Below are 21,457 nucleotides of genomic sequence, written 5' to 3' on the forward strand. Positions count from 1 at the left end.
TCTTTTCTGAAAGCCGTGTTGCACATTTGTAATGACAGAGTATATGTTAAAAAAATTTACCAAGCGGGTGTTAATAACTTCTTCAGCAACTTTCGCAAACACAGACAGGACAGATATTGGGCGATAGTTGTTGAGAACATTTTGAGAACCTCCTTTGTGTACGACTGATATTTTTGCAATTTTCAGCTGTTGTGAGAAAATACCTTGTTTGAGCATTAAGTCCCAAATATGGGAAAAAACGGGAGCTATGATTGTGTAAACTGCCTTCACCGTTTGGACATTAATGTTATCTACTCCAGCAGCTGAGTTATCTTTCAAGTGCACGATATACTGCGCGATTTCTGATGCTATTGTGGGGCTCAAATACATTGTATGCTCTTGATAGTTGGTGAGAAAAGTTAACGGGTGCTGAGTGGTGTGTTGTGAATTCGCGCTATCACCTACTGTCAGAAAGTGCTCATTGAACTTGTTCTAAAGTGCAAGACCTTTGTAGCTATGACCGCCGACAAGACTCTCATGGAGCACTGGTACAGTTTTCCTGCTAAGTAAATTATTGAATATTCTCCAGATTTGTTCTGAGCTGTGTTTGTTGTAAAAGCCCTTTCATAATATTCTTGTTTTGCTTTCGTAAGGTCAGCGGTCAGTCTGTTTCGAATTTTTTTAAACGTGTGCAGAACGGGTAATTATGTTTTTGTTTTCTAAAAAGCGGGCGAAGAGCTTATTTTTATGTAATATTCGTTTGTGCAGTTCTTTGTTTATCCAAGATTTTTTTGCCTTCCTAAATTTTACGTGGTTGACAAGTGGGAACGCTGTGTTGTACAATTTCTTCACTTTAGTAATAAAAATATTGTAGGATTCATTCGGGTCATTTTCGTTGTATACTTCTCACCAGTCGGCCTCAAATACAATAGTGTGAAATATATTGGTTGTTTCAGCATTGATTTTTCTATACTCGTGAGTGTGATTTACACAGGTAGTTTTTTTAGGGTGGCGCAAAAGGATAAAAAATGGAAGAGGATCACTAAGGCCACAAGCAAATATACCAGAACGCACTTCATGCCGAGGAAAATCTGTGAAACGCAAATCAATAGTAGTTTGAGTACTTTGCGTTACACGTGTGGGCACATTAATAACATTTGTGCAACTGTAACTAGGCATCAGTTCAGATAAATTTCTATCCGCAATGCGGTCCCTTTCAGCATCAATATTAAAATATCCTAGGACAACAATGGACTTGCTCACCAGCACCAAATCTTCTAGTGTATTTTCAATGTACATCAAGAAGTTTTTTGAGCAGCCTGATGGCGGCTGATACACCAACACAATCAAGATACCAGATGAATCAACGACCAGAATTTCATAATCCTCATGAACAACTGAATATTTTTCCAAGAAAGCATCAGGCATCCCTTGGCGAAAATACAAAGACACGCCACCTCCTTTCTTGTTCTTTTTATAAAGGGAGACTTCAGAGTAGCCATCTATATTAACCATGTCTAAGCTGTTTGTGAACCAGGTTTCAGTAAAAGCTAAAACATCAAATTCGTGTTCAAGAAGATTTATGTAGGCAGTGACATCATCAACTTTCTTTCTTAGGCTTCGAGAATTAAGGCAAAACATGGAATAGAGTCCATCTTTTGAAGCAGCCGGTTATAAAAGGGTTTTGAAATCATCGACACTATAATATTTTTTATTGAAAGGCAGGCTATAATGGCACATTTCCATTCTGTTCAGGAATCGCGGATTTACTTTAAACAAGTATCTTACTCAACTACATTCTTAGTGGCATCAGTAGCTACAGATATTGGGTGTATCTTAGATAAGTCAGCATCACTAGTGATGCGCAATGCCACAAAAGCGGGAGCCCTTCGAACAAACACTCTGCCGTCGTTTTGCTATGTGAACTGATAACCCATCTCTTGAGCACGTGTGCGTGCCAACCAAAGCAGGCGTTTGCTCTGCGGTGTCCAGGTTATCATACAAACTCACTTCAGAGCTTTTTTGCATCACATTATCATACAAGCTTACTCCTGAGCCAGTTCGCCGCTTTTGTTTTGCTTTTTCTTTCCAATTTTCTTTCGTTTTCCGCGAGGCAAAATGAATCAAAACGGGTCGCCCTCTTTGATGGAAAGTGATGCAGGCAGTTCAGGCCTTCTTCCTTCAGCGGAGGAACACCAATGGTTGTTGCCAACTCATTCACTTTAGCAAGAAGGTTCTCATTTTTTTGAAATTCAACACTATGAATCTCCCGGTTATTTCTCCCACCATATGGTTCTAGGTTATTGAGTTGTTCTTTGAGGCGCGAAACTTCTTTTTCTTGGATGGATTTTTCCACGCTCTCATTGCGAGACGTTATGTTGGAAATAGCCTGGTCTTGCTTTGTCAGCCTATCCAGAACCTCCTCATATTTGTCTGACATGTGCTCTACGGAAGATTGGAGACCACGCACTATTTCTTTTATTTCAAGTAGACAGTTGATCTTTTCCACCAAGGGCATCATGATCCGCAATTTTTCATGCACAACCTTGACTTCGGTGGTTAAGTCCTGTTCGCGCGCTGGTCTGCCTAGTGACCATGTGGCCGCTGCGCTCGTTTACATTTGTGCATGTTTGGCACTTCCATTGACTTTGTGGGAATTCAACATTTCCCTCGCCCGCACGACGCGGCGAACACCCTCTCTCTCTCGGAGAGCCCTCATCTTTCCCCTTCTGGCCGCCTTCCTCTGGTGCTGTGGCGGAGAGCGCTGGGGTGAGAGAACGGCTTTCCTTCCCCTCCCCTCTCATCTTGGCGGACAGCACCGAGGGAGACGACGCCGCGACGCCGTAGCGCGCGAATGCTGCTATGACACCGAGGAAGAACATTGGGCGTTCTTAATAAACAACCTGGCCCGCTGGCTATGTTTGCCTCGGTGTGACGTTCTTCACGGCCACCGCTGTGGTCAGAGCTAGCGATGTGGCCTCGGTTCTGAGAGCGGAGCCGCAGCCCCGTGAGAATCCCCACAAAATGGCGCACCAACGTGAGGCCCCACTGGCAGTTCAGTTGGGGAGGCTAGCTCAGGAAGAATGGTCTAATTCCACGCAGTAAGTCGTCCAAAGTCAGCTGGGCGATCCTGGCCGGTATGCGAAACCTAGCCCAATGGCAGGGGTTTCCAACCGCTATTGCGATACGCCTTCAGTGAAATCGCAGGTGTGGCCCGCCGAACGAGAAATTTTCGAGGAGATCCTGAGCTACTCGTCAAGCTACTGCCAGTTGCCTACACTACCCCCTTACACCCGCTCGGGAAAGCCGGCCCGTTGGTCCAGCTCACGATAAGTGCCCATTTGCCTACCTCCGCCCAGAACCGCCGATGCGGTGTGTTTTGCCCGTTGGCTCAAACCCGCGCTGTCTGTACGGTGGAGAATGCGGGCGAGAGCGCTGCCGAAGTGCGCCGAGTACAGGTTCAAAGTTCACCGACTCAGGAGAGTCGAGAGCCAAGTTGACTGGAGCGGCGTCGCATGGATATGCGGTGAGGTCACTCGCATTCGGCAGGTCAGTTCACGAGCAGCCAAATGCCGTTCGGAACGGGAGCGTGAATTATAGTCGCCTGTGCGATGTCACTAGGAGCCGTAGTACACCAAGTTTGCGGAAGGAGGTCGCAGCGGGGAGCGCCCTATGGCGGTAACCTCCAGAGCACGTGCTTCTCGTAAGAGTGGGGACACCCACTTGAGCTTGCATTCAGCAGTTAAGAGCTGTCAGGGGTTAGTAGGAAGGCTCATATTTTTTTTATTTTGTCGTAAGAGGTTCGCTAGTCTTATTGAAGAGACAGAACCCTGCGACGAGTCAGGCTAAATTGCGCTGTGAAGCCACTACTGTGGTTGGCGTTAGTTAACTCTAGTGTACCTGGTATTGCTACGAGTGAGTTGGAGACTTCCTGCTGGTCTATGATTAAGCATTGCTACATACGTGCTAGGCAATGACGCCTCAAATGAGGGCAGAAAAGCCGTTATTCGCAAAGGAGCGAGCGCCGATATCGGAATATAGAGCAGCTCTAGGGTGAATATGCGCAATCGCATAACTACCGGAATGTGCACTGGCACGCCATTTCCTGCGCATGAACGCAAAGGTCGAGACCAATGTCGACGACTACGCAAAGCGATTGCGCGACATTGTGGCCAATGCAGGTGCAGCGGTGGCGTAGCGGTAGAACATCCGCCTCGCATGCAAGAGGACCGGGGTTCAAATCCCGGTGCCGCGCAATTCTCCACCGGATGAAAAAGAAAAAAAAATTCGCGTGTCGATGGAATTGCATAAAACAGGTTTGGGGTGCGACCTGATGCCGGTGAACACCTCCGGCAACGCACTCCCTCACCAGAACAGGAGTTGGCCACCCTGGTGCAGTAATTGGCCACAGCCTCCTATGATAAGCTCCATAAAACCCCGGCCCTCGGTCACCAGCGGCTGCGGAACAACTGACCACGGTGGCGGTCAGACCTGTGACGCAGCAGGGGGTGCTAAGAAAGCCTGGCTCCGCTGGACAGGCCGCCATTGGAAACTGACCCTGGCAACATTTAATGCTAGAACCCTAGCTAGTGAAGCTAGTTTAGCAGTGCTGTTAGAGGAACTAGAGGGCATGAAATGGGATGCCATAGGGCTTAGTGAGGTTAGGAGGCCGAATGAGGCATATACTGTACTGAAGGATGGGCATGTACTGTGTTATCGAGGTTTACCAGAGAGGCGACAACTAGGAGTAGGTTTCCTTGTCAATAAGTATATAGCGGGTAATATAGATGAATACTATAGTATTATTGAGAGGGTAGCAGGCATCGTAATTAGGCTTAATAAGCGGTATAAACTGAAGGTTGTACAGGCCTATGCACCTACATGTAGTTATGATGACCAGGCAGTTGAAAGCTTCTATGAAGATGTAGAATCGGCAATGCGAAAAGTAAAGACGCAGTATACTGTACTAATTGGCGACTTCAATGCCAAGGTAGGGAAAAAACAGGCAGGAGACAAGGCAGTAGGTGACTATGGCATTGGTTCTAGGAATAGCAGGGGGGAGTTACTAGTTGAGTTTGCAGAGCGCAATAACTTACGAATCATGAATACCTTCTTCAGCAAAAGAAAGAACCGGAAATGGACATGGAAAAGTCCTAACGGATAGACTAAAAATGAAATCGACTTCATAATGTGTTCAACCCCCGCCATTGTGCAGGATGTAGAGGTAATCGGGAAAGTGCGATGCAGTGACCACAGGATGCTGAGGTCCCGAATTAGCTTAAATCTGAAGAAGGAACGCAACAGAAAGAAAGAAACCCATCAACGAATTAGCGGTGAAGGGGAGAGCAGAAGAGTTCAGGATCTCGCTACAGAATAGGTATTCAGCTCTAACTGAGGATGGCGACATTAGACTAGAGGCAAGGAACAAGAATTTCAGAGGTATCATTACTGAGTGCGCGGTAGAAGTAGACGGTACGATAGTCAGAGAGGATACCGGTAAGTTGTCTAAGGAGGCGAAAGATTTGATTAAGAAACGCTAGAGTATGAAAGCTTCCAATTCAACACACCAGATCGAATTGGCCGAGATATCAAAGCTAATCAATAAGCGCAAGGTGGCCGATATAAGGAAGTATAACATGGAGAAAATTGAGCATGCTGTAAAGAACGGGGGAAGCCTTAAAGCGGTAAAGAAGAAATTGGGCATGGGGAAAAACCAGATGCATGCGATAAGGGACAAGGCGGGCAACGTCATCACTAATATGGACAAGATAGCCAAAGTAGCCGAGGAGTTCTATACAGATCTCTACAGCAGCCAAAGTAGTCAGGACCATAATAAGATTGGCGGTAGTGAAAAACAGCCAGGCGTTCCACCAGTGACGAAGGACGAGGTCAAGAAAGCACTAGAAACTATGAAAAGGGGGAAATCAGCTGGAGAGGATCAGATAACTACAGATTTGCTGAAGGACGGGGGGGGGGGGGGGGGGATATCGTGCTAGAAAAACTGGCCACCCTGTATACGCAGTGCCTGGTGTCATCGACGGTACCGGCACCATGGAAGAATGCAAACATTATCCTCATTCACAAGAAAGGGGACTCTAAGGACCTTAAATATTACAGACCAATCAGCTTACTGCCTGTTACGTATAAGGTATTTACTAAGGTAATTGCTAATAGAATCAGGACAATCTTAGACTGCAATCAAGCAAAGGATCAAGCAGGGTTTCGGAAACGATACTCTACTATCGATCATATCCATACCATCAATCAGGTGATAGAAAAATGGTCCGAATATAGCCAGCCCTTATGCATAGCATTCATTGATTACGGAAAAGCATTTGACTCAGTTGAAACCTCGGCGGTGATGCAGGCATTGCGAAATCAGGGGGTAGACGAGCCGTACGTGAAAGTGCTGGAAGATATATATAGCGGCTGCACAGCAACCATAGTTCTGCATAAAGAAAGTAACAAAATTTCCATAAAGAAAGGCGTTAGGCAAGGAGACACAATCTCCCCAGTACTATTCACAGCTTGCTTACAGGAAGTATTCAGAGACTTGGAATGGGAGCAGTTAGGGATAAGGGTAGATGGAGAATACATCAGTAATCTGCGATTTTCTGATGACATTGCCTTGCTAAGCAACTCGGGGGATGAACTGCAAATAATGATTGATGACCTAGACAGAAAAAGTAGAAAGGTTGGCTTGAAAATCAATATGCAGAAGACTAAGGTAATGTTCAACAGCCTCGGGAAGGAACAGCAGTTTACATTAGGTAGCGAAATACTGGAAGTAGTAGGCGAGTATGTCTACTTAGGACAGGTAGTAACCGCAGATCCGGACCATGAAAAGAAAATAACAAGCAGAATAAGATTGGGATGGAGCGCATTTGGCAAGCGCTCGCAGATTATGACTAGCAGCTTGCCGGTATCGCTCAAGAGGAAAGTATACAACAGTTGCATCTTGCCTGTACTCACCTATGGGGCTGAAACGTGGAGGCTAACGAAGAGAGTTCTACTTAAGTTGAGGACAACCCAGAGGGCTATGGAACGAAAAATGGTAGGGATAACATTAAGAGATAGAAAGCGTGTAGAGTGGGTCAGAGAAATAACTCAAGTTACCGACATTTTAATGGAAATTAAGAAGAAGAAATGGACATGGGCAGGACATGTAGTGCGAAGAGAGGATAACCGATGGTCGCTGAGGGTAACAAACTGGATTCCAAGGGAAGGAAAGCGTAGCAGGGGGCTTCAGAAAGTTAGGTGGGCGGATGAGATTAAGAAGTTCGCAGGGGTCAAGTGGATGCAGCTAGCACAGAACCGGGTTAAGTGGAGAAATATGGGAGAGGCCTTCGCCCTGCAGTGGGTATAATCATGCTGCTGCTGCTGCTGCTGCTGATGATGATGATGATGATGATGTGGCCAATGCCAATGGGAAGGCGAACCGCAGCTGCGGTAAGAACATTGCAAGTCCGATGGCTAGCTATGCTTACGCACTCAGCGATGTGAACGCGAGATCGCGATGAGTCGAGCGCTCAGATGGGTGGGACCGTTAGAGGTTGCTGAGATTGTTTCGCGGCTGCAAGCTGAAAGGCCCGAGGTCGGGCGGAATCGGCGGACCCATGCCAACAGTACTTACTTTGAAAGTAACTGTAGAAGCGGACCCTGCATGCGCATAACAGCGCGTAGGCAAGCGATCCCGAGAGCGGTCTCTACGGGCACCGCTGCAAAACCCGAAACCAGCGCAGTCTCTGCGACAACGGGAAAAATGCCGCGTAAGTGCAATCACTCAAGCAGCGGCCCTGTAGCACCCACAGCCAGCGAAATCGCTGAAGGATTGTCAAATGCTGCTCATGTGAGATCACGCGCACAGCTACTCCGTGGGCATCGCTACATCACCCTCCGTCAGCGCGATCGCTGAAAGAAGGGGGAGTGCTCCGAGCGTGGAGGTCACGCACGCACGCAGAGCAGCGCCGGCGGCGTCGGCTGCCTGTGCAGCTTGAGCGGACGACGGACAAACGCCAGAAGCGCGAGTTCGCGCGAGCGGATATAAGGGAAGGCAGTCCTTTCCGTGGTGTTACTGTGCGGAAGGTAGGCGCAATCGCCTAATGTCAACCGCAAGGGCACGAGCGGTCTCGTGTGAAGTTATCCGGCACGTATCGATACACAAGCCGGCAGTGTTCCTGTACGCGAAGCCTGTGCTGAGCACGTTCAGAGGGACCTAGCCCGCCGACTGGCCTTATTTATGACACCGGCACTCCGGGCGCGTGGGCCACGCTGTCTGCAGTCAGGCGGCGAGAGCGGCGAAGGTGATGTTTAGTCTACCAGCCCAATGGCTGCGCAGTCATACAGCGGTCCCCGAAAAAAAAAGCTCGCATTCGAGCTCGAATTGGAGAGGAACCCGGCCCGTGTAGATATGCAGGCCGGAGTGGTTCCTGTACGCGGAGGGACGGATCCTGCTGCTCTGATTGACAACCTGCGGGGAGTCGGCCCGGTCGTAGGCGATCAGCGCACTGCGGGCGTGCCGGCGGCCCGCGACCGGATTACGGGCCAGCGGACTTCGTCCCCGTGACGGCAGCCTTCAGGGATTTGTGCGGCCTGCACGCCGAGCCAGCCCGACGCGGGGGCGGCCGTTCCTGCTTTGGCCGCCTGTCCTGCGGCATGGACCTGCTGAGGGATCAGCCGTGCAGCTTCAAAGGGGAAAACGGCGCCCAGGTAGAGGTCACAATTAAGGGAGGAAGGGTGTGGGAATTCAATATTTCCCTGTTCGGAGAGTGTTCGCCACGACGCGGCGAACACTCTCTCTCTCTCTCGGAGAGCCCTCATCTTTCCCCTTCTGGCCGCCTTCCTCCGGTGCTGTGGCGGAGAGCGCGGGGGTGAGAGAACGGCCCCTCCTTCCCCTCCCCTTTCATCTTGGCGGACAGCACCCAGGGAGACGACGCCGCGACGCCGTAGCGCGCGAATGCTGCTATGACACCGAGGAAGACCATTGGGCGTTCTTAATAAACAACCTGGCCCGCTGGCTATGTTTGCCTCGGTGTGACGTTCTTCACGGCCACCGCTGTGGTCAGAGCTAGCGATGTGGCCTCGGTTCTGAGAGCAGAGCCGCAGCCCCGTGTGAATCCCCACAACTTATACTACCATCACTTGTTTTGGCCTTGTGAGCTTTTATTGTTAACCCTGAACAGTTGCCAATGTGATAGCTGTTTTCACACACGAAGCAGGTCATGAACAAACTACTTTTTGGGAAGTCAGACTGACACATCAAGCAGGTATGTGAACCCATTTCAAGTTAGTGACAATAGGCAGTAGCAGCAACATACGAAACAAAACAGAAAAGGCACCAACCTGAAAAACTGGAACCATCCCCTGAGATTCGTGCTCGCTGTGTTGCTGCTGCTGCCAAAGTGCGAAGAAGCACACCTTGGGTGGCAACAGGAAAACAGTTTGGCAGATGGCGCTCACGGTAGTTTGCAGTCAGGCACGCTCACAGTGGTTATCGGTTTTGCGATGACATGGGCCGATGCGTTGACGAAAATGCTGCGGAAAGATGAAAGAGCAGGCGTAGCGATGAGGGCTTGAAATACGCAGTTGAGAAGGGCACTCAGTGCACGGTAGCTGCTCCCAGGCGATGAGGACCAAGTAAAAGATGGCTGCGTCCAGTACCTTGGGTGGCAACAGGAAAGCAGTTTGGCAGATGGCGCTCACGGTAGTTCGCAGTCAGACACGCCCACAGCGTTTGTCGGTTTTGCGATGACATGGGCCGATGCATTGACGAAAATGCTGCGGAAAGTTGAAAGAGCAGGCGTAGCGATGAGGGCTTGAAATACGCAATTGACAAGTGCAGTCACTGCACGGTAGCTGCTCCAAGGCGATGCGGACCAAGTAAAAGACGGCTGCGTCCAGTACCTGAAAAACAGGGGACCGTGTCCTGAAATTCGTGCTTGCTGTGTTGCTGCTGCTGCCAAAGAAGTTAAGACACTGGGACAATCGGTATTGAATAGACAGATCTCCATCATGTGGGTCCCGGCTCACGAAGGGATTCCAGGCAATGAGGCTGCTAACAGTCGCGCCCAACATATCCACACCCCGGCGGCCGTGGAATCCCGATTACCCGGGCTAAAGTATCTGCTCACCTACAGGGAAATCAAGGCTGCACACAGGAATCGAAGGTTAGACCTCCCACCTCCATATCGGTCTCTCACACCTAACGAGTGCAGAGACTGGAGAAAATTACATACAAACCGATTCATTCCACCTTATCTATACGGGGAGGGCGAGGAACCTCCAAAGCTCTGCACCAAATGCCGTATAATAGCCAATCTGGATCATCTCGTTTGGGAATGCCCCGATTATCCCGGGCATATGGGTGGAATCAGAGAGAAAGAAATGTGGGATGCCCTCCTCCGGAGCCGGGTTCCAGAGCAGCAAGCTCAAGTAATCCGTCTGGCACGCAACGCTTAGCGAAAGACGTCAACTTACGGGGCTCCCTCTCCCTTGTAGGCCCCTAGGGTCTTCCTGAGGGAGCGGAGGGGCATCAATATCGACGGAAATAAAGTTATCTTGAATCTGAACTTGAACCCCATAGCACATACACGCATTTTACTCAGTGTCTCGCTTACTGTTTCTGCTCCAGAATTTTTTATTATCGTCTTTACAAAAGATAAGTGACCCCTAGAGCAGCTGAATTGTTCTCGTTTTTTTGCTTTTACTGTGAGTGTCACGTAGTCGTTTACGCCTGTGACCAGAAGGTTAGTTTTAAAGGCCCACTGTCCACCTTCCGGTCGAAAATATTTTCTTCCCCGGTGACTGTGAGACTTCGCCCCCAGAACGCTAGGCCACAAAACGTTTTTGAAGAGTAACTAATAACGCAGTTACCGCCACCGCAATCACCCAATTCTGTCGTGGTTATCTCCTTCCCTCGGAAAGGTTTTTTCACCCTCCTGCCCGGTCGTTTCCCATACAAAAATGGTCTATGTACTTCAATGGAAAAGCTTATGGTCACCTATGTCTATGGACTTTTATAGTCGGCTATAAAGGGCTATTGAAATATTTATAGGCAGCTATAAAAATTCTATACCACTTTGTCTATAGCTTCTGGATCATACAAAGTTCCTTTATCTAACTATAGAAAACCATATGTCCATGAAGCTATAGACTATTAGTCATACAGTTATCTTTAGCTGTCTATAGAAATTTGAATGGCTCTAAAGCTACAGACTGCAAGCGATAGAATCAGTTTTAGGAAGCTATAGAAAATTTTATGCTCCTGGAGCTATAGATTATTAGTCATTCAGTTATCTTTAGCTGTCTATAGAAATTCGAGTGGCTCTAAAGCTACAGACTTAAAGCCATAGAATCCGTTTTAGCAAGCTGTAGAAAACTGTATGCCCCTGGAGCTATAGATTATTAGTCATTCAGTTATCTTTAGCTGTCTATAGAAATTTGAATGCCTCTAAAGCTACAGACTGCAAGCCATAGAATCAGTTTTAGCAAGCTATAGAAACTTTTATGCTCCTGAAGCTATAGAATACTAGTAATACCGATATTTTTAGCTGTCCATAGAAATTTGAATACCTCTAAAGCTACAGACTACAAGCCATATAAGCTGATTTAGCTGGTTATGGAAAAGTTTATGTTCCTGAAGCTTTAGACTACTAGTCATACAGTTATCTTTTAGCTGTCTATAGAAATGTGAACGTCTCTAAAACTACAGACTACAAACCATATAAGCTGCTTAGCTGGCTATGGAACAGTGCGTGCTCCTAAAGCTATAGACTATTACTCATACAGTTATCTTTAGCTGTCTATAGAAATTTAAATAGCTGTTAAGCTACAGACTGATAGCCATATAAGCTGCTTTAACTGGCTATAGAAAAGTGCATGCTCTCGAAGCCATAGACTAGCAGCCATACAGTTATCTTTAGCCGTCTATAGAAATGTCAGTGCCTCTAAATCTACAGACTGCAAGTCATATAATCTGTTTTAGCTGGCTATAGAATACTGTATATACCAAAAGCTATAGACCAGTAGGCGTACACCCTTATATGAAACTACATATATTGTCGGTTCGAATCCCTCGTGCGACTTGTACTCTAGCTTGATTAAGAGTTTTGTGCTGTATGCAACGAGAACCCGTTTGTCATTAACTAAAACACTGTACGACAAATGGATTAAGTCACAATCTTGGTATAACTGGTGGGAGCACTGTCGCCGCATGGAAGTACGCCTGGAGTGAGTACCTCCGACCGATGATGGTTTTAGGCGTGGGGAGTGCTGGCCAATTTTCAGTTATTTATTCATGGAATTAAAAATAAACGTCTGAAGATATAGAGCATGACACACATGCACATAGACACTTGCGCATGCACAAACACACACACGCACGCACGCACATACACACACGCGCGTGCGCGCGCGAATATTCTATAGCTGACCATAGAAAATGCTAAAGACTGCAAATACTTACATTAGGACACCATAATTAGTCCATAGTTTATAGACGTCTACAGCAGGCTATAGCTTTTTGGGCCAAGTATCTATAGCCGACGATACACAGGATTTTCTATAGCTGGCCATAAACGTTTGTATGCGAACATAAAAAATGCTAAAGACTGCAGTACATAGGGAGCCATAAGTCTATAGAATAGGTTAAAGACTTCTATAGAATAGACTATAGAAAAACCTAAAGACTACCATTGGAACGGCTATAGCTTTTTGGGCCAAATATCTGTAGCCGACCATACAAAGGATTTTCTATAGCTGACCATAGGACATTTTTGTATGGGCGAGCCTCTGCAAGACAAATTCTACTTTCTCCTCCGCGTTTGGCGGGAGGTGGGGCGTGGCACTCCGCGTGCGTGAAAAAAAAGAAAAAAACTGGCGAGAGAGCGCGCGCCGCTGGATTCAGTCCGGCCGTGGCGAGGGAAAAACGCGCTGCGAGCGGCAGACACCCATCCTTCACCCTCAGACAGCGAGACGGACCAATGAATGTCGTTTTCGACAAATACGTCAAAGCTGCGTCTCGTCGGGCCACGGCAGGGAACGGGGAAGTTGGCTTCCCGAAGGAGAGCACGAGAGAGCTTTAATTTGTATTTTCATTGCTTTGCGGCGCGCGTGTCATTGTAGCATTTTGCACAGACTATCTCCGGTACCTGATCGAAACACTGGGCTCCCTCTCTTAAAAGGTCCTTCCCTGGACAGTGGCCCTTTAATGGGGGTTGATCCAGAAGGCACCGGAGAGCAGGTCCAGAGCACCGGTAGACGGTCAGCACCAAACTTCAGCCTCTTCGCACTAAACGTCACTGGGCCACTTCTTCAAGTCAGCCACGAGACTCGCGATGATCAACCGCCCGCCGGCAAATGTTGCCCACGCTACGTTACCATTATCTCTAAGAAAACATCGGCCCGATGAATTCTAAAGAAAAAAGAAATAAAGTAAGCAAGAAGCATGCAGTAAAGCGGTGTGCTAATCTTCTAGGGCTCTTCTCGCGAAAAGTACGGCTTCATGCGCACGACGTGAACCACCTCGGGTTTCTGCTGGCTACGCGTAGTGGAAACGCCGTCCGGAAACACTTCGTACGTGACGTCAGTCGGCTTAAGGAGCACGTTGTATGGGCTAAAGTACTATTTTTTCACGGAAGTTTCACGGATAGTTCACGACGTCGAATCGGAGTCCAGAGCCACACTCTGTCGTCCAATTCGAAAGTCACTACACGTCGGCGGTGATTGTAACGCTGGGCGTCTCGGTTTTGCTGGTTCCGAATGCGTGCTCTCGCCAGCTGTTGCGCTTCTTCTGCGCGCTAAGCAAATTCCTCGGCGCCAACCTCTTGGTCATGGCCGTCATGGGGCTGCATGGCTTCCAGCGTTGTTGAAATTTCGCGCCAAATGATAGGGAGAAGGGCGTCATTTGTATTGTTTCCTGCTGCGCCGTGTTGTACGAGAATGTGACGTACGGCAGAACGTTATCCTAAGACCGATGTTCAGCAGCCGCGTAAATGGGCGTCATGTTGGCGATAGTTTTGTTCAGGCGTTCTGTCAAGCCTGTGGTTGGTAGGTAGTTGACCTGCGATGGGTAGTGCCGCTCAGCTGCATGGTAGATTCCAGTAGCTTGGCAGTGAAAGCAGTGTCTCGGTCCGTTATTCTGTCGGGGCGCCGTGCCTATGGACAATGCGTTCAATGAAACATTTCGCTACCTCGATTGCCGTGCCGCGCTGGAAGGCCTTTGTTTCCGCGTAACGCATGAGGTATTGTGTGGCGACAATTATCCACCTGTTGCCGCAATCAGAATTTTGAAAAATGACCCGACAGATTTATATCAATTTGTTCAAATGGGTATCTTGGCACTTGAACAGGATGCAGTAAACCAGCCGGATTCACAGGCGATGTTTTCTATCGCTGGCAATCATGACAAGTTCGCACGTAATGCCGTACTGCACTGCAAGGGTTGGCCAGTAATAACTCTTCTTAATCCGGGCCAGAGTTAGAGCATACCCCAGGTGAGCTCGTCATGACATGCCTGCAGGATTTCTGCTCGAAGGGACTCTGGCACGACGAGGAGATAATCTCCTCCCGTCGGAGTGAAGTTGATCTTGTATAGCCCACTGTTTAGCATGCAAAACGATGACTACGCTCTGACGAAGAGACCGGGAATCCTCGAAGTAAGCATTTCCAGAACATCGATCAGTGGTGCGAGAGCCAGGTCGCCACGCTGCTGCTGAGAAACAGTGAGCACGTCGACGGCAGCGATAAGGGAAAAGTCTGGTTCTTAGTCTTCACGCGCAGCCTCGTCAACGGGACAAGCAGTCGGCGTCGTTGTGCTGGCACCTAAACTTATACACCATGGTCATGTCGAACTATTTTAGCCTTAAACTCCATCGTGCAAAGCGTTCAGAGGGACATCACAAGTTTGTTAACCAGCGCAGAGAGTGGTGGTCGCTCAAGATCCAAAAGTGCCGGCCACGAAAAGTATATATGCACGAAAAGTCCTTTTCCTGCATATATACTGCTATTTTTCCGAATAAACGTCGGGTTGTGAGTGAGTGCTTGTGTTGCGTTGTTGTTGATTTCGTTTACCGAATAATATAGGGCACATACCCACACAGGGGAATCGACTAAGTATTGATAAGTAGGGAAAGGTTTTGACATATACTTACATGTGTAAAAAGAAGATTACTGAAGGGGTAGATTAAAAGAAACGAAAAGGTGAAATAAATGAAATAAAAAACAAAAAGTCATAATGCAAACAGGAGATTGACATTGGGATTTGTAGAACAACTGATTTAAGAGATATTTAGCTAGGAAAATGATTTGATTTCAATAAAAAAAATTGCATGGTGATAACAACAGACCTGTGACTGTGGCCAAGGATGACGGCACCGAGCGATAATACTATCAGGCTACCTAAATGAGGCCATGCTGTTGTAGCGGCTTTTCCATCAATCGTCTTTTGAAGTTAGTGAAGCGGAGGCAAAACAATAAAAATGATCTAATGATTCCCGTATACCGTAAAATGTGCAGGCTGGAGAAAGTGCCGAGCCAGACCTGTGAAGATAAAAATTTAGAGGTGGGATACGGCAGCGCAGCCTTGTTAGATAAATCGCAAGTTACCGTGAATGGCATAATTTTCTGCTGAAAAAATATTTGAGGTGCAGGTAATCATCACACCTTAAAAAAGTGTCCAGTTTGCATGTTTAATAAAATGCTTCACCGAAACCTCTCTGCGGTGATGTACCGGTGCGGACATCACCGCAAGCGATTCATAAACGGAGATCGCTTTTCCGTTCAAATTAAAATCATGCCTTCTGCGTTGGAGATAAGAAAACAATATTTGTCCAAGTGAAAGGGCACTGGCGTCTACTACCTGTTCGCACATACCATGACTGCCAGTTTCAATTATGCAACGTGTGAAAAAGTTTAGAAGGAAATAGCGTGCTCCGTTTACTTTTCTTCGCACCGGTACGCTGTCGCCGGAAGGATAGATAACACAGATACATTGAGGGAGGCTTTTGCTAGGCCATCAGCAAATTCATTTAAAGTCACACTGCTACGACCCTGTACCCATACTACGTGTAGAAGTCTCAAATGTTGAGGGATCGGGGAGAGGAAGGTTTGTACGACTGCACAATCCACTGACGAAGAGAGGGATGAACACAAGGATAGACAGTCGGTAATGACTACCACTGAAGAAAAAGAAGGGTCTAGTTTTCGTAAAGCAAGTACCACCGACAGAAACTCGGCTAGAAAAATTGGGGTGAAGTCTGGAAAATGCACAAAAGAGGCAAGTCTAGATGCGGAAAATACATACGTAAACCTGCCTTTTTATTAAACAGATGCGTCAGTTGCTATCGTTAAACTCGTAGGACGGTTTCAGAAATGCTATTCTAATAATCTGTTTAGAATGAAGGATGATAGATATTTAGCATTACTCGGGAAGGTGTCGTAAACAACAATTTCAACAGGAGACCCGCTATTTCGCATTAGAAGAATACTAGACAATGTAAGAATTAAAGGATCTAGCACATTTTGTACCAGAATACCTACGTGGTATGCAATGTAGGCCAATAGAGTCCGAAAAAGGAGGTTGGCTGGCAGCAAAAAACAGACGCAGTTCGGTGAAACTTAGGTCGGCCAGAGGCAGGGCCTGGGCTATAGGTGTGCTAAAGGGGTCAGGGGCTTGGCAGCCCAGGCAGAGGCTCGAGTCTGAGCTCTGGAAGAAGGGATGTCGTCGGCCACGGTTGCTGCCCGCAGCTACCGTGCTGGCCGAGGCACCCCCTTCAGCCGCTGCAGAGGCTCCCACAGCACTGTCCTCCTCACAGCAGCTGTCCATGTCCACCTGCATGGCTGTACTACCCCCTCCCCCCCAGCCTCTTCTTCGGGGTCCTCATTCTCATTGTAACCCTCAGCATACCAGGGGTCAAGAAGCAGAGAACTATCATGCAGTGTCTCAGAGTCATCCGCCTTGACCGCATGAAATAGATGAGTGCATCGAAGACATACACCACATGCTTGAGTGAAGCAACATCCATCACCGGCAGCGAGTCGAAGTGCTCATTGTTGTGGGCACGCATAAGTGAGAGCGCGTAGGACAGGAAGTCCCTCCTTGCTGACATCCCTTCAGAACCATAGGCAGTGAGACGGTTCCTCCGGCGATTTTCCAGGCTCCCAGACGCAGCCATGAGGTCCTCAAAAAGGCCCCTCCGTGCTCTCGGAATGACCAGGGTGCCACTGGGGTCCGAGTGGTTGCTCAAGGCACAGCTGAATCGAAGCTGGGCTTCGGTAGAATCCATGACAGCCACCAGCCAGTCTCACGTGGGCTTCAGGTGGTAGTCCAGGTAAGCCTTCATGTTGAGGGACTCCTTTTAAGAGACGTCCAGCATCTTGGGGAGACCCAGGCCAGGTGATCCCTGACTGTCCTGCAACGTGCCCGGCAAGTCCGCAGTCTGCCTCAAAACTGCACCAAAGGCCCGTGCCAAGCCTACAGCTGTTGTGCCTGGGCTCAGCTCTGGAGCCAGCGCAGCGGCAGCAGTCACAGACTAGCCGGAGTCCGAGCCACCAGCTGCAGCTGTAGCAACGGCTTCCGACCGCCGCAGGGAGCCTGGGTCGATGTACACCAGGCCGCCCGTCCCTGCCAAGGAAACTGACCCAGAAGACGAGATGTGTGAACGGCCAGCTGGGTCCCGTTGGCGTAAGGCCCACTGCAGGTGCTGGGGGGCCAGGCTTCCAAGACGAGAGCCCCCAAGGCCCCCAGGGCCACCACCACTGCTTGAGGGCCCTCCTCGCCGCTCTAGCGGCTCGTCCAGCAGAGCCAGCTCCCCCGTGTATGGTTCCGTGCTGCCAGCCTCACTTTCTCCTTCCTCCATGTTGGATGACTCGGCAGATTCATCCTCAGCGTCAGACCCTGCCCTGGCACCAGTTGTAGCATTCCTCTGGGCACTGGCATTGCCCTGGTTGCTCTGGTATGATGCACTTTCTGGATCACTGTCACAGTCACTCTCTTCGTCATTGTGCTCAAGAGCTGGTATGCCATCATGCTCTGAAGCCTCCATGCGCTCGTCCCGCTCACTCTCCACATGGTCTGGGTGTTCCCCTACATTGCGAACCACAACATCAACCTTATCGTCATCCAACGTGTCCCTGAGTGGCTGCCTGGCAGACAGAGGGTTCTGGCCCAATGGAGGCTCAGTAGGTGAAGCCATCATCTCAGGCTGGCTCGCTCGAGGAACAATTGGCTCCACAACAAACTCCTCGCTTCCCTGAATGGCATCAATGCACGAAGAGACCAAGTTGAAGGAGGCCGTTGCGCGAGCCACTCCAAGTCGCACAGGGGAATGAGGACATCTGCTACCTCACACAGTTCCTCCACTGCCAACGTCACCAGGGACTGTAACACTCGACGGCACTTCATCAGTGGCTGAGTTGTACCAGACATACTTTTCTTACGGCTGGTATTAGGAGCCATCTCGGCGGCCAGAATCACGAAAATGCGCGTGACACTGCGCACAAAGCGGTGCGACTTAGCGGGCCTCAGCCGCCCTGCCTGGAGTATTTTCGTTTTGGATTTCTCGCACCAGAGTTGTAAGCAGCGTATCCAGCATCTCAATGCTACACTTGACCAGCAAGCAGTACACAAATTTGTCAAGTAGGGCAGTGCCATTCTGTACCACAAGGTGTGGCTGCTGGTCATCAGGCACTGAGCCGCCAGTGCCTAGACGAGAGGCCGTGGACTCATCTTCCTTGTAACAATCCATAATGGTGGTCATGATGGCACTCCAGTCATTCAGGAGCCTCTCAATGGCTCGCCTCGAGAAACGTGGAGGCTCAAAGTCATGGTCTGCTATGGCAGGCTCAAGCTCAGAGTTTGATATCTTTCTAGATTCATATATATATATCCTTAGTACGTCTCAAAACGTAGAAATTGTAATATACATATCAGAGGTGGAATACGTACTTCAAGATAAAGAACGTTGTTGGCCACAAATGTAGGAAGCCCATGCGACAAACGAAGTGCCTACCGCTCCAAGAGCACAAAGAACAAGCGGACGAATTTTATGAGCTGGCGAACCAGAAAAGAACACTTACCTGTACTCTAAAATTGAATGAACACACATTACATAAATCATTAAAAGCGCACCTCTTCGCATTCCAGACCACGGATGAATTTTTTGGCTTAATACGCCCACCGCATGAGTTGCTTTCGTGGCGACATGGTAAATGTGAGGCTGCCATGTGAGATTACGGTCACACATGATACCTAGATATTTTAAGGACCTAACCTGAGGAATTATTTGTTGCTTATACTTTAGAGATGACTTTTAAGATCTTTTATATTAGAAACAAGGACGGCGCTCTTGTTCCCATTAAACGTGAGTGGCAAGCCACACAACCAATTTTCATTAGAATTCCGGTACGTTTGAAAGTGGACATAAAGAGATTGGATATCTGATGCAGCCGCATAAAACACGATGTCATCTGCATGTACTTAAGTGCGCATTTCATGATTAATGGGAAATGAGCAGAGTAGTATGTTGAAAAGCGCAGGCGAGAGGATTGCTGCTTGAGCAACGTCCCTGGCTTGCTTATCGGCCACTATGAACGCCATTTAATGCGCAGGGAAAACTGTCGATTTTGAAGGAAAACCACGCTACTAAATAATGTGGAAACTGAAGAGCATGTAATTTTTGCAAACAAAATGTGTTCTACCCTATCATAAGCTTTGTATATATCTAATGTTACTAAGACAGCGTACATGTTTGGCGCCATGCAAGATGAGCTCGACACTCGAGGTCGGCATGCGCATTTCAGATAGACGACTTTGGACGAACGTCAACTTGGCAAATGCTGAGGATTTTTCCATGCTTCGCGAAGTCCTTATTACGCATAAGTATAGTCCTTTCCGTAATTTTACAATATTTGATGCTAATGTACTTGGTCTAATATTATTTAGAGAATAGGCACAGCCATTGTTCTTAAGCAAAAGAATCATTTTGGCAAGTTTCTATTCTGGAGGTATTTCAGCATGTTTAAAGGAACAATTTACTAATTCTAATAAGGAGTCAGGAGGCTCCTCAGGGAGGAGCTTTATCATTTTCATAGTTGCGCTATCAGGGCCAGGAGCAGCAGCTGGAAATCTCATCACTATAGGAGAAATCTCAGAAAGAGTCATTTGACGGTCATACCTGACTGGATCTATTGGCACTACAGACAATCAGATTGAGGAACAAGACGAGAAACGCTTTTCCAGTCCTTTAGGAATTGTTCCGATTTTGTCTATTGCTTCATGAGGAGACAAAACAGGAGAAGATTAATTTGGTGAAGCCGGAATGTTTCACCGCAAGAGTAAAAACCCGAAAAGAGCACTTCGGTTGTCTGATTTAGAAAGGGAATTGAAATCTTTAACATCATACTCGTCTTTCGCTTTTGCAATTGTACGTTTAAAAGCGGCAGCGATGAACTTATAATCATGTTACTTTTTCGGGAACTGTCTGAGGATGAGCTACTTCCATGCAGCCTATCTGCGTTTGTATAATCCCGGGAACAATCAGCATTCCACCAAGCAGCTGTAGTATTCCTTTTCAGCTTCGCACCAAGAACTGAAATATTTTGCAGCAATCCTCAATCACCGAAAATAAACATTTTTGTTCTTCATCTGTGTTAATCACTGACTCAAGGCTAGAGCGCGAAGTTGACCGAAAATCGTTCTATATTTAACCAACGACTCCAACCGAAAAGTCGCAGGTAATAAAGGGCTATATACATTAAAACGATTGGTATGTAGTTGGGGGTGCCGCAACCACATTGTCAACCGTCATTGTCAAGCGTCAACCAATTATTGACGAAAAGGCATGGTAGTGATAAAATTTAAATCTAACACAGTTTGAGTGTGTTTCGTATGAAACTGGCCGAGCCAGAGTTTCTACAGGAAAGTTTATTATATCATACATAATACGAAAGACAGTTCTGACAATTAGGTAATGGAAGATATAAAGGTCTGGCAACTCTACACTTCAAGGAAAAACAATTGAAGAGCTCTACAGAATCTGCTGCAGTTGGTTGCTTCTAGTTGCTTAATTCGCTTGTTGTTTACCCATTTCAGTTTTTGGTACTCTCAAATTGCGCGCCAATCTCTTCCTACGCTCTTTTTGAGGTCTACTTCCTCCGATGCAGACAGTCTTACGCGAATGCCGCTGCCATCAGTAGAGTGTGACAGTGACAATTTCGACCATTATATTTCAGCCATTGTCCTACAGTTTCCTGACGTTGAGGTGCTTAAAAGTAAGAAACGCGAAGATCCCGCTCTACAGCCTCTGATTGCCATTGCACGCATTAAGAAAGGTAAAGGCCGTTTCTGTGTCCGCGACGGTCTCTTATGGAAAAAGAGCCACTCTCCTGTGGGCCCACGATACCTGCTTGTTGTTCCAAAGGCTCTGCGTCCTCTATTTTACGTGTGATGCACGAACATTTCGCATCTGGACATCTGGGACTG

The 21,457-nt window shown here is 47.8% G+C and overlaps 1 pseudogene; it reads left to right on the forward strand.

The window, feature by feature from the left end:
• Positions 1-5,167: 5,167 nt before the first annotated feature.
• Positions 5,168-8,441, forward strand: LOC146194012 (uncharacterized; annotated as a pseudogene).
• The last annotated feature ends 13,016 nt before the right edge of the window (positions 8,442-21,457 follow it).

The sequence above is a fragment of the Amblyomma maculatum genome, chromosome 4, assembly GCF_055883805.1.
Source record: "Amblyomma maculatum isolate TAMU_Amacu chromosome 4, ASM5588380v1, whole genome shotgun sequence".
Lineage (NCBI taxonomy): Eukaryota > Metazoa > Arthropoda > Arachnida > Ixodida > Ixodidae > Amblyomma > Amblyomma maculatum.